This window comes from Cricetulus griseus, chromosome X, assembly GCF_003668045.3.
Source record: "Cricetulus griseus strain 17A/GY chromosome X, alternate assembly CriGri-PICRH-1.0, whole genome shotgun sequence".
NCBI classification, from domain to species: Eukaryota; Metazoa; Chordata; class Mammalia; order Rodentia; family Cricetidae; genus Cricetulus; species Cricetulus griseus.
In genome coordinates this window covers 16,790,110-16,807,437 of record NC_048604.1, presented here as the reverse complement: position 1 = coordinate 16,807,437, position 17,328 = coordinate 16,790,110, and the positions used below count along the sequence as shown (strand labels likewise).

At 40.1% G+C, this 17,328-nt stretch overlaps 1 protein-coding gene across 2 annotated transcripts in view; it reads right to left on the bottom strand.

Annotated features, from left to right (window-relative positions):
* Positions 1–16,635, bottom strand: part of Plac1 (placenta enriched 1) — a 165,797-nt gene extending 149,162 nt beyond the window's left edge. Inside the window, exon 1 of one of the 2 annotated variants that reach the window (XM_027432103.2) lies at positions 16,523–16,635. The gene's annotated coding sequence lies outside the window, so the exon portion shown is untranslated. The remainder of the gene's footprint in view (positions 1–16,522) is intronic. The other variant, XM_027432105.2, reaches the window with a different exon arrangement.
* Positions 16,636–17,328: the final 693 nt, after the last annotated feature.

Sequence of the window (17,328 nt, the reverse complement as noted above, 5' to 3'; positions counted from 1 at the left end):
AGTACAATTGCTTTTGGATTGCAAATACTTCAAAAATTGTATTTCCGACATGACTTGGAATTTGTTTTTCCAATCATGTGAATATTGTGTACAGAACATTTTGCTCAGTGTTGAAAGTGCTACAGGGTTGGAATAAGGGGACCCGTACCATATACTGAAACTGCTCTGAACAACCCAAGATGGTGTAAGCTAAATCAAAAGGATTGGCATGGAATAGACTATACCACAGAAGCAAAGGACTTTGTCCGTAGTTGATGTATAACACCTTAAACTTATTTCTAAGCATTGCCCCTGGGCTTTTTCATTCAGGGTAATGTCATACTCTGGCAGAGTTGGGGTGGAACACCACTGGCCATGTAGAGTTAAATGAAACCTCTCATTAACCTATGGCTACTCTGTACCCACAGGTTTAGTTACTGGCTTGCTGTGGCTACAGTTGAGCTATCCAAGAAGCCAAAATAGCGTGGACCCAGTGGTTTCTATGACAGCTTGCTTTCTGCTGGGAAGGAAAGATGGTTGTGTACAGGGGTGGGGAGAATGTTGATCGGACCTCCCTGGAAAAAACCCTGCGATATTTCGAGCTGCCTGGTCACTGAACTTAATGATTTTAAAAGAAGACATTATTTTGTTTGGTGGCTTGTAGTGAAGTTTGCACTCTGCCAAAGAAGAGAAAAATAAATATCTGTGGAGCGGGGAATTAGTAGGGCCTCCTTAAGAAAGTCTCTGCTGGTCACTCTGCTTATTAATTTTTTAAAAGAGACATTATGGAGTCAAAAGAGAGCCTTGGCCTGAAAGTCAGGAAATTTCCTATAGGTGGACCCCAAAGCAGATGTGGGGAGAAGACTGGCTTCTACAAACCTACTGGTGACATTTATAATAACAATAATGACATGAATGTTTTGTGTGATGGTTGCCACTTAACTCTTTAAAATCACTTTCACATTTTCTACCATAAAGTCATAGAATCCAAAGTGTGGAAAGGAACAGTAGAAATCATGAAATAGAGTGTCAGGCAGTAGTACAGAGTTGTAACTGGCACTCGGGAAGCAGAGGCCAGCCTGGAGTGCATGGAGAGACAATGCATGAAGGGGAAAAAGGAAGGAGAGAGGGAAGATTGAAAGAGAAGAAATTAGCCAATGTAGTCTCTAGTTGATGCTGCTCTTACCAAGGACCCAGGTTCAATTCTAGAACCTTCCAAGTAGCTCACAACCATCTGTAATTTCAGGCCCCAGGATCCAATGCCCTCTTTTGGCCTCATTGGGCACTGCATACACATGGTGCACAGCCAAGCATGGGGCGGGTGGACACTTAAGACACATAAATAAATAAATAAATAAATAAATAAATAGAGTACAGACTGAGAAGGTATACATATATGCATATAACAACTAGTAATGGAAAAGAGGCCACAAATGTGAAAGAGAGCAAGGAGGGGTATACAGGAGAGTTTAGAGGGAGGAAGGGAAAGGAGAAATAAGTAACTTTTTTTGTTTGTTTTTCGAGAGGGTTTCTCTGTAGCTTTGGAGGCTGTCCTGAAACTAGCTCTTGTAGACCAGGCTGGTCTCAAACTCACAGAGATCCACCTGCCTCTGCCTCCCGAGTGCTGGGATTAAAGGTGTGCGCCACCAACGCCCGGCAATAAATAACATTTTTTAAAAAAGAAATATTTGGTTATTTTTATTTGGTGTATGGGTTTTTGTCTGCATTTATATCTGCATATCACTTGCATGCAGTGCCTGCTGAGACCAGAAGAGCGTTGGATTCCCAGAACCGAAGTTGCAGATGGTTGTGTGCCAGCCACCATGTAGGTGATAGGAATTGAACTTGGATCCTCTGAAACAGCAACTAGTGTTCTTAGTCACCAAGCCATCTCTCCATCCCATTTCTCTCTTTAAAGATTTGTTCTCTCTCTCTCTCTCTCTCTCTCTCTCTCCTGTCTCTCTGTCTCTGTCTCTATCTCTGACTCTCTCTATGTGTGTCTGTCTGTCTCCTGTCTCTCTCTGTCTCTCTGTCTCTCTCCGTGTCTCTGTCTCTGTCCCTGTCTCTGTCTCTGTCTCTGTGTGTGTGTGTCTGTCTGTCTCCTGTCTCTCTCTATCTCTCTCCGTCTCTCTGTCTCTGTCTCTCTGTCTCTGTCTCTCTCCGTGTCTCTGTCTCTGTCTCTGTCTCTCTCTCTCTCCTGTCTCTCTGTCTCTGTCTCTGTCTCTGACTCTCTCTCTCTGTGTCTGTCTGTCTCCTGTCTCTCTCTGTCTCTCTGTCTCTCTCTGTGTCTCTGTCTCTGTCCCTGTCTCTGTCTCTGTGTGTGTGTGTCTGTCTGTCTGTCTCCTGTCTCTCTCTGTCTCTCTCCGTCTCTCTGTCTCTGTCTCTCTGTCTCTGTCTCTGTCTCTCTCCGTGTCTCTGTCTCTGTCTCTGTCTCTCTCTCTGTGTGTGTGTGTGTGTGTGTGTGTGTGTGTGTGTGTGTGTGTGTGTGTGTGTGTGATGTGTACATGAGTGTAGTGCCTGTGGAGTCCAGAAGAGAGCATCATACCCTTTGGAGCTGAAGTTATAGAAGTTAGTTGTGAGGCCCTACTGTGGGTGCTGGGTTACAGATGTATGCCACCATGTTTAGCTTAAGCTTTTTTTCTCCTTCTCTTTCTTTCCTATTCTTTTTGTAAAATTTCTTTTGTTTTGTTTTCAAGATTTCTATTTTATTCATAGAAATTTTTAGGTGGAGCCAGGCGTTGGTGATGCACGCCTTTAATCCCAGCACTCGGGAGGCAGAGACAGGTGGATCTCTGTGAGTTTAAAGCCAGCCTGGTCTACAGAGCGAGTGCCAGGATAGGCTCCAAAGCTACACAGATAAACCCTGCCTCGAAAAACAAAACAACAAAAACAACAACAACAAAAAAAAAAAACAGAAAGATTTTTAGGTGGACATTACTTCTTACTAAACAACTGACAAAATACATGGTATCAATTGTTATTGTTCTTTTTTGAGATGGGGAGGTCTCACTTTATAGTCCAAGCTGGCTTTAAACTCTCTTCATCATGCAGGCTAGCACTGAACTCCTGACCCACCTGCCTCTGTGTCTCATGCCAGGATTACAGGTATGCTCCACCACACTCATCCTTATAGTTACAAAACATGGGAAGTGAACTGACACTTTTATTATACATAAAGACAAACATAGCATGTACTCAATAGAACTAAAAGGACCTAGACTTGCCTTACAAATTGCTTAACTGAAAGAGGAATTTATGTCTAAGGGATGTGTTTTTGCTGATAGAAAAAAATCAATCAAACAAAGTACATGTCATGCCAAAATGATTCCCAAAGCTACACTTTAGAATGAACTCTCAATGAAGGCTCAAATTAAATGAAAATATTAAAGGTCCATTGATGTATTAAAACAAAAAATTTTGTTCAACTGCAATACAGAACTTTATGCTCTTTAATCTATCCCCAGAAGTGTGAATTGACTTCAAAGGTCATATACCAACTACTCGAAGGAGGTTATTAACAATAGCAGCTAGTATCACTAGATGTGCCATTTGTTTCTCTTGCTAATAACCTCCTGCTATACAATAGAATCTTGTTTTCTGGCCCTGTTTCAAGCTAGTTAATATCTTAAAAAGTAAACTTCTAAATATAAAGTTGGTTTAAGACCAAGTAAGTAGTAACAAACAAACATAACATTTTCCTCATAAAAAGAATATGGTATTCAAAGTTCTTTTGTCTTTTGGAAATTTGCTTCCTATTGCTTAACTCTGTTCAATGTTTTTATAGGAAAGAGACTACACAGATGTACGAGAGGATGTGGAGTGCCTCTGAACATTCGCCATCCTTTGCTTTTTAGATGAGTTTTCCTTTATATCTCAGAAACATGCTGGGTTTTACTTTTAGATATTTTATCTTCAATCTGCCTTAGTAATTCCAGTTGCTACTTTTATTGTCAGGGTTTAATTGGAGGAACGTTGATATTTTATAGCAGGTTGCATTTCTCCTCCTTTCAAAATTATCTTATTCTTTCATTAGTTTGTATGTACTTATGAACACATGCTTATGTGTGTTCATGAGTTACTTTTCTATTGCCGTAAAGAGACACCATGACCAACACAATTTGTAGAAGAGTTTATTGGGCTTACAGTTTCACAACCACCATGGTGGGAAACATGGCAGCAGCCAGGCAGGCATGGAGGTGGAGCAGTAGCTGACGGCTACCTCCTCATTCATAAGCACAGTCACACAGAGTGCTAACTAGTAATGGTATGGGATGTTAAAACTTCAAGCCCATCCCTAGTGACACACCTCCTCCAAGGCCACACCACCTAATCCTTACTAAACAGTTCCACCAACTGAAGACCAAGCATTCAAATATCTGAGCCTATGAGGACCATTGTCATTCAAACCAGCTCCGTGTGTGCATGTATGTGCAGGCATGCATGAGCACACAGCACAGGCAGAGATTAGACTTCGAAGAGTGAGTTCATTCCTTTCACTGTGGGATCTGGGGTTTGAACTCAGGTCAAGTTGTCAAGCACTTTTTCCAATGGACCCATCCTGCTGCCCTGGACTGCTCTTATTTATGGATAAAATGACTGGCAATAAAGGAACTTACTTGGGTCTGATACTGGCAAGTGGAGAAGCCAACATCTGTTGTACTTCCCTTAAAGCCTTGGCTGGAATGAGAAAGAATGGAGAAGGCCATGATGCTATTTTCCGGCCACCAGGCTGTAGTAAATGAGACACGTGCTTTGTTTCAGCCTTATATCGGAGGAAATGTTCCAATAATGAGTACTCATCAAGGGATCTTGACACAAATTAGCCACTTCCAATAGTATGTGGATGCAATGAAAATGAGATGCAAAGCTGAACAGGAAACTGAGCCAGGCTTAGTGGCATAGACATGTAATCTCAGATACTCAGGAGGGTGAGGCAGGAGGATGGATGGAAAGTCAAGGCCCATACAGATAACACAAAATGAATTCAAGAACAGTTTGGCCAATTTAGTGAGACTGTCTCAAGATCAGAGGTAAAAGGAGAGCTGGGGATATAGTCAGGGACAGAGCAGCTGCCACCTAGCATATGTATGACAATAAGAAAAGAAGAAAGAGCAAGAGAAAGACTGATGAGACATTTCTATTTTAAAAAATCAAGAGTTTTAAAATGCCATATATTACCTAGGCTTTAAATAGCATCCCCTTTAGTTCACAGAAACATTCTATCTGGTCAGTTTCTGTTTGCTTATTCATTTCATTTGTCTTCTTCTTCTTCACAAAAAGTATCCCTATTGTAATAAATAAGCTTCTCTTGACCTCGTCCAAGAAATCTAGAAAGGGTATTTGTTAAATACAAATGCATTTACACTACACCAGGTTATCATACTACACTTTTTATGTCTATAAGGAAGCCCCTGCCAGCCCTAATCCCATCACCAGAGATGGGTGGGTGAGCAGCCTAAAGCTTTGCGAATAAGAGGTGAACAAGCGATGGAATCTGTCAGGTCGCCTTACCCAAACACCACCAAGGCAGGAGGGGCCCAACCTGTCTGGTGAGATTCCTTTAAAAGTAGTGTGTACTGCTAAGGTGTAGATTCACTAGAAAAAAATAGAATTTGCTACGAAATGTTTAAATTATGAAACACAGCTCTTGGGATACATTTAAGCATAACTTTCTAAGGCTAAACTATATACTAACCATCCTCTAGCTCCTTTAAGTTTCTTTCTTATTCCATAAGAAACTTTCTCTGGAATGCCACCCATTTGATCTCCTAGAGATTTGCCCCGTGTTAGAACACTGAGACACCAGTTCATGCTGCCAACTTTACTTTTCACCACAGCCCTGTTGTTCTTGATACATATTATATTGTGAATATTCTAATTGTCCTCCTCAAGCCTCCCTCCCAATCCTCTTCCTCACAATGTGACAATTAGATCGATGAGAAATTGAAACTGTGGTCAGGACACCCCCTGCCTACTCTTAGCAATGAGAAATTAAAAGCACATCTCATTGGGTGAATGTTGAATTTAAAAAATGTATTGTTTGTATGGGTGGGAGAAAATGCATGTGTCAGACATGCATGTGGAGGTCAGAAGAAAATGTAATGTGGTTGGCCCTGTCCTTCTTCCTTTATGTAAGTTCCAGGGATAGAACTCAGGTCAGCAGAGTTGCACAGCAAGCATTTTGCTCACTGAGCCATCTTGTTGTTCCCAGATGAAGATTTTTTTTCTGAATATTACTGCCTCCCAATCTGCTCTAGAATTTCTCCTTTGCCTTCCCACCTTTTGACTTGCACATTTATCCTTTCTCTACCTGTATACTATCCTATCTGGTAGTCAGTAACTTTATGTGGCTATTTAAATGGAAGTAAATTGAAATGAAACCAATGTGAAAGTTCAGTTTTGTTATTGTGTTAGCTATGTTTCAAGTTTTCAATAACCCCAACTACTGAATGGGACATCATAAATGTAGCATGCTATTATCATCACAGAAAATTCTACTGCACAACGTTGTTTGGTAGCCTCCTCTGATTTCTTTCTTGTATCATATAGTCTAGTTGATTTCTGGAAGCAGAAATAGTTCTTACTATTATACAGGGACAGTCCTAACCTCCTAGCAACCAGTTTCTAGTACACCACCAAAGTTTTAGAATGAGTGCCATTTTTCTTTCTTGGTCTTGTGGGATGTGTATAGTTGTTTCAGAAATAAAGCTGACGATGACTTTTGCAGTATCCTTCACCATTTTTCTTTCAGTCATTACCCTTCTAAAATGTCTCTTCCCTGGTCTGTTCATCCCACCTCTTGTCTCTTGTGTATGACAAGCATTAAACAAGTGCCTGGTCAATAAGACAGCAAACTTCCCTCCAAGGTTACTACTCCTCTAGGATCTTTTGTCCTACCCGCCCCCCATTTTCATAATCTAGTCTTCTGCTCTTCAGCCAGCCCTCTTGTGAGCTAACCTTCTCTCATATGACTTTATCTGCTCCATGAATATGGGTTATTGCTGCTCTATTCAGCAGAGGCAAGATATGAAACTAGTGTAGATATCCATGAACAGATGCAAGTCTAACAAAGATTTGGTACATATATGCAATAAAATTTTAAGCAGCCATAAAGAAAAAAAACTATTTTTTTTCCTTCAGGGGATCTGATGCCTCCTTCTGACCCCTGCAGACACCAGGCACATACATGGCATGGTGCACATTCATATACACAGCCAAATACACATACATAAAAATTTAAGAAATCTTTTCCAAGAATAAAAAAATTGAATAAATCTGTAAAAACAAACAAACAAAAATGAGTCTCAATCTCACCATTTAAGTGACTAATTCTCACCTATATGACTGACGTTATAGAAAAAGCGCCAAGAATAAATGTTTATATTATCCATGAATAGCGCCTGTGATACAGAGAAGCTGGTCTCTGCATCCAGCTAGCTCTGCCCGTTGCGCCACCATGGGGGACAGCTGCCTCTGAGAAGTACTCTGTCCTTTCTTTGGAAGCTGTGTGGAGAGTTGGGGTTATGGGGTGGTTGAAAGAAAGCCTGCAAACTAAAAGGCACAGAGTTATGTTACTTTGCCCTAGTCCTTTCTTCCTACTAATCTCTCAGGAAGGCATGGAAATTCCTTTCCCCTTTCATTGTTTCTCCTTTTTTGAGGGGCTGGGGAGTGGGTTAACAGTCTCTGTGTTGCTTCTTCCTAGAGACCCCAGCAAGTGCTGTGGATCATAAAGGAACACTGACTGCTCATTTACACCAGGGCAATATCATGCCCTAAGCCTGAAGCAAATTAGCTCTGGGTGTTATGTGAAAGAAGCTGACAGGATAGCATTTGTTCCCGTCTCAAAATGCATGCAGAAAGTACACGGCAACCTTTAACAACATGGAATGCCCTGAACTAACTGAGAGGGAAGGCAGACACTTCTTTCTACCTTTGCCTCCCCAACACTTTCAGCACATGTATCGCCGTGCTGATTAGAAAGTTAAGAATGTGGGTAGTTAAAAACACATAGCTTGTTCGGCTTTGTGAAAATGAAAGAAACACTGATACCACGGGATAAGATCCTTGATTTTGTTACATGGAACTGAAAGATCAGTGGACTCTGACAAATGTTCTTACAGTGTAAATTCAATATTTCAAATGCATAAGTCATACTAAGAAGACCAGGGGAAAAAAACAACAAGAAACCACAGGAGACACACAGGACAGATGTGGGCTGTTCAGATAGTTTGTGCCCTTTTACAGCAGCGAGGTCAAGGTAGCTTTTCACAGTGGTTTGTATAGTCTGCTTATAACAGAGAAACAGATTTAAGAGAACATTCAGTTATGTACAAAATAATCAAACTTATAAAAATAACTAATTCCCCAGGTGAAATCTGACTGGACAATTTAGATGAAAATTATATAAAAGGCAGATTGTTTAGACCAGTAACATAACTTTTTTATACTGGAAGAAAAATCAGTAGATGAAGAAACGTTTTTTACAAATAGAAAAGGAAGAAAAAAGAAGAGAAAGGAAAAGAGCCAGGCTTCATGGTGGATGCCTGTAAACCAGCATTTAGGAGGCTGTACACAGGGTAATTGTTATGAGTTCAAGAGCAACCTGGACTACATGGTCCTGGGCTACAGAGTGAGAAACTGTTTCAAAACTAACTAACTAAATTATAAATCAAAATGCAGTAAAATAAAAGTAGAAGGGGAAAGGAAAAGAATCAGTAAATCAATTTTTAAAACAGAAACTTACTCTTCCAGAAAGACTGCCTTCGCTCAGCTTTCTGCCAAACTGATTCTGTTGCTAGGTAAACGTGAGCTACGTTTACAACAACTTATGTACATATATATATATATATATATATATATGTGTGTGTGTGTGTGTGTGTGTGTGTGTGTGTGTGTGTGTGTGTATACTATATATATATATATATATATATATATATATATAATATATATAAATTATAGTTGAGGGGAAGCTTGGGAGCTTATGAAGCAGATGGTGGAGTTGAGTCACGGCCTGGGAATGAATGATGTTTTGACATAATAAGCCAACACAAGTCTGACAGTTTCTTAGCTGAGTAAATGCTCTGGCTATACATGTCCCGAAGATGGATGAAAAGGAGACTGCCCCTGACAAGAAAGGATGAGCCACAAGCAGTGGCCACACTGACACTCTTTCACAGGGGCAATTATGAGTTTTCAGATTTGTGCTTCAACACATTTTAACAGCAAAAAATAGAGCAACCCAGCTCATAATGCAATCCCGGGCCATCCATCTGGTTTGAAGTCAAATTTAATAAACTCAAAGACATTAACTCCACTTGTCTAGCACTACAACTAATCAAAGAAAGGCTGGTCAAACCATCAGGAGTGGGAACAAGAGGGCATACTCTGCAAACTCTGTAACTAGAGTTTCCATGCCTGTTTAAATTGAGGCGGGGAGAGGGAGAGAGAGAGGGAGAGAGAGAGCTTGATTGATTTCAGGCACACAAAGGCCCTTGCAGCTCATATTTCTCATCCACAAGGAACTGGTGTTTGTTTAATAAGCAACTGGTTCACAACTGGGCTTCAACTCTGACCACATCCTGGAACACGCTGTTGAATCACACTCAGACCCACACTGACATCTGCAGGTAATTGAAACAGGGCTTCTAGGACTGGATTCTAGACTCTGAATCCTCACTTAGCTGGGTCAGCTCATCTCAGTAGGGTGCTAACCCATAAAACTTCAATATCCTGGGTGGCAATGAGTTTTCATTCAAAAATACCCTCAATGTTTAAGTGCTTTCATAGAACAAATTAGTGCAGCATATAGAAAATGTGCTTGATTGCATAGAATACCCCACCGGCACAGCTGTCTCCACCTGGTATAATTACAGCGACTTTTATTTTCACTTTACCCAGTTTCTCCCTGCTCACATACTCTTCACATGGCATGTAGTACATTCTTGTTACCTTCTGGAAAGATTATTCCCCCAATTTAAACTTAAGTCTGGAGTTATCCTAACTTCAATTCACATCCATTAAAGAGTTTAAGCACACACATACACACACAAACACACCATTTTACTGTAATAAATCTGTGCTAATCAGTGTGCTTATTCATATAGTCCATCAAAACTCTAAACCACTTATGAAAATAGGAAGAAAACAGATTTTTCACAGATTCAAGCTTCTCTGTTCTGTCTAACGCATTTGAGTTTTCTAAAATGCCCTTCAACTAGGCAAAATGACAAGGTAACGTTTATTGAGTCAATTTATAATTACTGTATAATTGACATTATTGAGATCTGTTACCAATAGGTTCCTTTTACAATGACTATCTTAGGGAAAGTCTGTTTTTCCAGGCTTGTGAAATCAAGTGACTCATTCAACTTTTAAGGCAAAAGTCAACGTATAAAGAAGGCCTTATTCTACACATTGAAAACACATAATACAATGATGCATCAAGGATTTCTAGTGGTAAAAAAACAAGAAAACAAGGATAAGTGGGTATGGTTGTGTATACCTGTAATCCCAGCAGTCAGGAACTAGATGTAGGAGGACCATTAGTATTGGGCTATCTTGGGCTATTAAAAAACTCCTTATCTCACTACATTAAAACAAAAAAAATTTTAAGGCCGAGCATGGTAGTCCACACCTTTAATGCTAACACTCAAGTGACACAGGTGGGCAGCTATTTGTGAGCTTGGGGCCAACCTGATCTACATAGTGAGTTCCAGGACAGACAGGGTGAAAAAGTGAGAGAGACCCTGTCTCAAAAAAATTATTTTAAAAAGAAGCTGGGCAGTGGTAGTGCACACCTTTAATACCGGCACTTGGGAGGCAGAGACAGGCAGATTTATGTGAGTTCGAGGCCAGCCTGCTCTACAGAGTGAGGGCCAGTAAAGGCTCTAAAACTACACAGAGAAACCCTGACTTGAAAAACAAAACAAAAAAAAATAAAAAGAAAAAAAAAAGAAAAGAAAAAGAGGGAGAGGAAAGAAAGGAAATGAAAACACACACAAGGATAATTGCTAGCTTAAGGGCTCATTAATATATTCCATCAACAGGCACTCATAAATATGCAATTGCCCAATTTGGCAATGCACTCCATTTCAAATGTTTATTGATATATTTATTTATGGTGCCCAGAATGCATTTTCTTAAAGAAATGAAATAATAGTGGTTAGAGTTGCAATTTAGTTAGCAAAAGTAAAGATACTGTGTGTTTGCAATGAGATGGTGGGAACCAGTTGTAGCAATAAGATGAAACATATGTTGGAATGATTTTCGAATTGGTTATTTCTCAGGGTTCTAGTTTTGCTCCATGAGGACATCATTACAGAAAGATAAGAAAGCAGGGCGTTTCAAAGCACTTTATATGCTAGTGTCTGATTTCTCTTGAGAATTTCCAACTTGTCTTACTTTTGATGAAGGCACATAGTTTATGCACATAGACACTGCTGAAGGTTTTATTTAACAAATGGAAACATAAATTTGGGAGGAAAGATAGGAGGGAGATACAGGCATGGAAAGTGAGCAAGAATTGAAAGTGGGGAAAAACTAGGGAATATATATGTATATGTATGTATGTATGTATGTATGTATGTATGTATGTATGTATGTATTATGTATTTAGATTCTACTCCTTGCCTCCATGTTGTTCATTCTTGAATTTTTTTCCAACTAGTAGGTAGTGGGCTGTTTTGGTGAGTATGTGGTGAGTATGAGTAGTTTCATCATTTATTCATTCAACAAATTCTAGTTGAGTATTAACATAACACAAAGAGTAAGGGAATCTAGCCAGAACAAGATGGTTACATATCTATGTAGTTAAGCAGTGTGGAAACCGACATGAAACCAATAGTATCATTCCAAGTAAAGAGTTCAAATCTCACCAGGGCTACATAGAATTGTAGGCCTCAAAACAACAACAAGGAAAAACAAAAACAAGCAAATAAACAAAAACTGACACCCGTAATCCCAGGTACGTGGGAGGTTAAGGCAGAAGGAACACCACAAAACAAGTTCAAGGCCAGCATGGTCTACACAGTGAGATTTAAACAAACTAGGGCTACATAGTAAGAATGTGTTTTTTTTTTTTTTAAGTGTTGAGCATCAGTCTGGGCTATAAAGCAAAACCATATCTTTAAAAGAAAAAAAAAAAAGAAAAAGAAAAAGAAACCAGGGTGGGAGGAGCTAGGCATGGTAGCACAAGCCTGTAATGTAATCCCAGTATTTGAGAAGTGGAAGTAAATGGATCAGGAGTTCAAAGCCAGCCTTGGCTACAAAGTTGGAGGATAACTTGGGCTACGAAGGTGCTGTCTAAACCACACACACAATTAAAGAAGACAACGAAAAGAGCAAGTAAGGTAAGTGTCATCAAAGGGGATCTCAGATTGTCTCATGGAATCACAATGTGAAGTAGCTTAGACATCTGGAGGCTAGCAGACAGTGGGGGTGGAGCCTGATAAAACCAGTTGAAGCCAGGACAGACCAACGGTTCTCCAAATGACTTAACTGATAAGTTAAGATCAGTTGTTCAGGGCCCTGAACAAAAGAACCATCCAGTTTCCACACAGAGTAATGAGGAAAATGAGCAATTGTTAGTTTAAGTCTCTCACATTTTTGAAGGGGTGGGGGGCAACGGGAGCTATATTATAATAGCTCATACAAGCTGTGCTTCATGGTTCAGACCTGCAATCCCAGTCTTTAGAAGGCTGAGACAACAGGAACTTTTTGAATGATTAATTTTTTTTATGTATCAGTTTTTAAAAATCCATCCTTCCACAATGACCACTTGAGAGATTTTTTTTTTTACTTTTTACTTCTTTTTTTCCTAACATAATATTTTTATTGATTATTTGGGAATTTCACATAATGCACTTCAATCATACTCACTTTCCAGTTCTCCCAGGTCCCCCCCTTCCCCGTCACCTCCCTGCCCCTCAAAATAGAAAAAAAAAAACATGCCAATTCCAATTTGTGTTACCTATATAATATCATTAGAGCATGGTGAAACTCCCAGTGGCTAGCCCTTTAAAGATAACTGCACCCTCCCCACCCCCACTCCTGCCAGAAGTCCTATCACCCTGATCTTGGAAGCCAAGCAGGGTTGGGCCTAGTTAGTACTTGGATGGGAGACAACAGGATTTTTTAGAGGCCAGCCTGAGCTGGTGGGCCAGATGGGGCTATGGGAGAGAGATTCTTTTTCAAAAACAATGCTCCCCACCATGCCCAAATTTTGGGGAGAAAAAGAATACGTGGATATAATTTTTGTACAAGCAAACTTTCTCTGTAAGAAGGCACATGGACCAGAAAACAGTTGCTTCTGAGGGGAGAAGAGCTATGGGAGGCGGGGGAAATGGCTGGGAATTCATTTAGAATTTTGAAGCATCTGAATTCATATCCAACGAATGAATGCTATCTATTCTTTTTATTCAGGTCTTTCAAGAACCCTTGAATAATTTCTGGGGGAAAATAGGAACTCATAAGCTGGTATAATCTTTGTAGGTTGGAGACATGGTTTGAGCAGTGCCTATAAAAATATGTAAATATATATGCAATTCACAGACTAGCCCTCTGAGAATCTGCCAAAAGCTGTTAGCATTGGTTGCTTCTGAGGAAAGATATATTATACCCTTTTCCCAGTTTGATTTTAATTTTAAAATTTAAATATATGTTTTATTAATTCTTTGAGAATTTCATACATGCAAATAAGGTATTTTGATCATATTCACCTCCAATCCTCCCCTTACACTTCTCTCAAATCTACCTTTCCAAAACACTATTCACATCCAACTTTGTGCCCTCTTCTTCCCCCTTTTTTCTAACCCATTAGGTCCAATTTGCGCTGCCCATATATCTCTGAGTGCCAGGTGTCCACTGGAGTGCAGTCGACCTGTCAGGGGCCACACCCTTAAAGAAAACTGAGGCTCTCTCCCCCACAAACCATCAATTGTCAACAGCACCTCGGCTAGGGGTGGGGGTTCCTGAGCTCCCCCTGCCCTCCCCATCTTACTCCCCACCCCCACTGGAGATTTACTGGTTTCTTGTGCAAGTTTTGTGCAGCCAAGCACTGGAGTTTTTAAATATGCCCCGAACTTGTGTTACCTTTTCAGAAGGAAAATGAGTGAAAATGTATGAGGTTCAACCTAGAAATTGAGTACTTCTAAGACTCTCCTAGACATGTTAGTACGTATTGCAGTCTCAGCTACTTGGCAAGCTGAGGCAGGAGAATCAGCAGTTGGGTTCAGCCTCTGCGACACAGTGAGAATCCATGCTCCCCCAAATGTTTCTTACAGAAATACAGAAAGAAGCAAAGATAAAGATATATGATCCTTTAGTTATGTACACTAATACATTATTTAAAAAAAACACTTAATGGGGCAAGTGAGATGGTTCACTGCATGAGGACATTTGCCACCAAGGCCTATGACCTGATTACAACCCCCAAGCCCACATGATGTAAGGAGAGAACTGACTCCCTCAGGTTGTCCTTTGACCTCCGCAAACATACTGTGGCATTCACAACCATGCACATACACATAAAAAACGGGAAATAAATAAATGTAAAAAGAACTTAAAAATCCTAAATGACTATCAATTCAGAATTAATTGAAGACAGAATGTTCATAAAAGAGAATACTATGTAGATGTGAAAAACGAACTCATAATCTACCACCTTTCTCATTGTGTAGCCCTGGCTGTCATGGAACTCACTCTGTAGACCAGACTGGCCAGGAATTCACAAATATCCACTTGCTTCTGCCTCCAGAATGCTGGAACTAAAGGTGTGTGCTACCACATCTGGCTAACACAGAATATTCTTGAACGCTCAATGAAATACCCCTTCTAGTTATTCATTCTCTAGGAATGATCACAAACTGAATAACTCCTCCCATCTTGGCTTTCCACGTGCTGGGATTACAAGCACATGTCACTACACATGGCAGAAATCCTAGATTCTTTATCCTTTATTCTTCACCAACAAGGTTCCCTCTCTTTTCAGAACTCCCCAGGGCCTAAAGAGAGAAGAGCCTGGAGGACAGATTTGTCCCCCTTAGATTTCAGTGCAGTTAGCTTAGTCCTCAGAGGAGCTAGGCTGAAAATTCTTTGGGCCCAAAGCACCAGGAAGTGAATAAAACTATTGTTTTATTGTGTATAACTATTGTTATATATGTATAAACATTATATATATATATATATATATATATACATTTATACACACATTCATGCATACACAGAAAACACATTTATTATATATAGATAACAACTATATGTGCTGTTAGACTCTATATAACAACAAATCTATAATGCTTCAAGAAATACCTTTTATATGTACTTGACATTTAAAAAAAGTTACACTAGGTGTGGTGGCTCAGCCCAGTAATCTTAGTACATAGGCAGATGAAGCAGGAAGATTTTCAGTGTAAAGCCAGCCTAAGCTACATAGCAAGTTTGGGCCTAGCCTGGGCTATGTATCAAAACTTTGTCTTAAAAACTTCAAAAAATATTTTTAAAAGTGCATGAGGAAGCATCTCAGCTATGTTTATATAGGTATAGAACAAGAAAATTATGTACATAAATCAAACTATCATCCTATTTGTAAAAAGAACGTGAGGGAGTGCTTAACTCCAACATTTTAAGCTTTGAACTTTTTCTCCTGAGTTTTTCCCCCCTTAATTTAAACATGAATTAAAATGAATAAGGAATAAAAGAGTGTTCTGAGACAGAGTCTTGCTATATAGGCCAGGGTGACCTCAAACTCCCAATCTTCCTGCTTCAGCTTTCCACGTGCTGGGATTACATGTCAGGACACATGGCAGAAATCCTAGAATTCTTGCTCCTTCACCAACCAAGTCCCCTCTTTTTTCAGAACTTCCCAGGTCCCAAAGGGAGAGGCCGCCTAGAGGACAGGTTCACCCCACTGAGATTTCAGTGCAGTCACCCTAGTTATCAGAGGAGCTAGGCTGAAAATTCTTTGGGCCCAAAGCACCAGGCCTCAGGAACTTGACCAGAATTTTCTTTCTCTGAGGAATCCATTCTGACCTTAGCTCTCCTTTAATCAGAGAGATAAGTAAGCAAAGCCCTGAAGGGCTGTTAAGGCCCCTATCCCCTAAGCCTCATGCAAGTTCCCTCTTGTCCTTGAAGACAAGATGGGGTTGTTTTCTAAGTTAAAGATGAGGATCCACAGCTTTCTTACCATACTTTACAGAGGAAAGAGTAGAATCCCCCAAAGAAAATCTAAAGAAATACCCCCCAAAGAACATTCTACGCAGATTAAACAGTTCCTCACATTTTCACACATTAACATGAGTGTTCCTGTATCAAAGTTCTTATGTCTATTTATCCCTACGATTTGGATCATATCTGAATATGACTTAGAACCATTGCTTCCCTACCACGTTTCTTTAGATCAGCTTTTTCTCTGCTATTTATTCTTAAAACACAGGTCTTTAGAAATCTTATTTTCTACACTTATTTCAGTAGAAAACCGTATCATTCACATAAATGAAAAATCACTATCAAATACCAGAGAGAAAAAGAGAATATTAATAAATATTACCTAAGATGGAACTCCTTGACAAAGACTCCTCGTGCAAGGTCTCCTCAGAGATGTCTGGAAGGCGGGCCACCGATGCTCCTCCTAGGGCTTATAATGTCTGGGAAATACTTTCCAGGAGATTTTGTTTCAGCTTCTCCTATAGGTTAACATTCCCCTGTGATTTTCTTTTAGCTCCGCCCATAAGTGAGAGTGACATTCTTTCAGCTCCCTCTATAGGTTAGAGTGTGGGATTATTAGCCAGCACAATTTTATTGAGTGACTATTCTTTTTCAGATAAAGCGCTAACTGCTTGAGATACAGGCGAAGAGGAGAAATAAATTGTAATCAATCACACATCGAGAAAGGCGAGAGGGGTGGGATTAGAAGACTCCCTACACAGGCTATCACACAGTCTCCATTTCCCGGGCTCATCTATTTAAACTCTGACTGAAAGCCCACCGGCAGAAATGTCCCAGGGATGTCCAAATTATCAGATACAATGGGAAATTATCAGTGTCCAAATGTTAATTGCCCTTGTTAATCACTCCCTCCTTTGCTTCACAGAAGCAGTTGGCTGCATGTTTTTCTCCTACTTCCCCCGCCACCCTCTCTTTTCTTTAACCAGATACCTAAACGTTGATGATTGTCAGGATTTTTCAGCCCGCCTGCTCCTCATGACCTCCCTGCTGAGGTCGGCACACATACCTTCCACCTAGAAAGCAAGCTAGACTCCCAGATCCTAAGCCAGTCCCTCTCCAGGCTCATTTTCAGTATTATAGCATTATTATATTTTTTTTTGTAATGGAGCTTTGTTCAGCCTGTGTCTA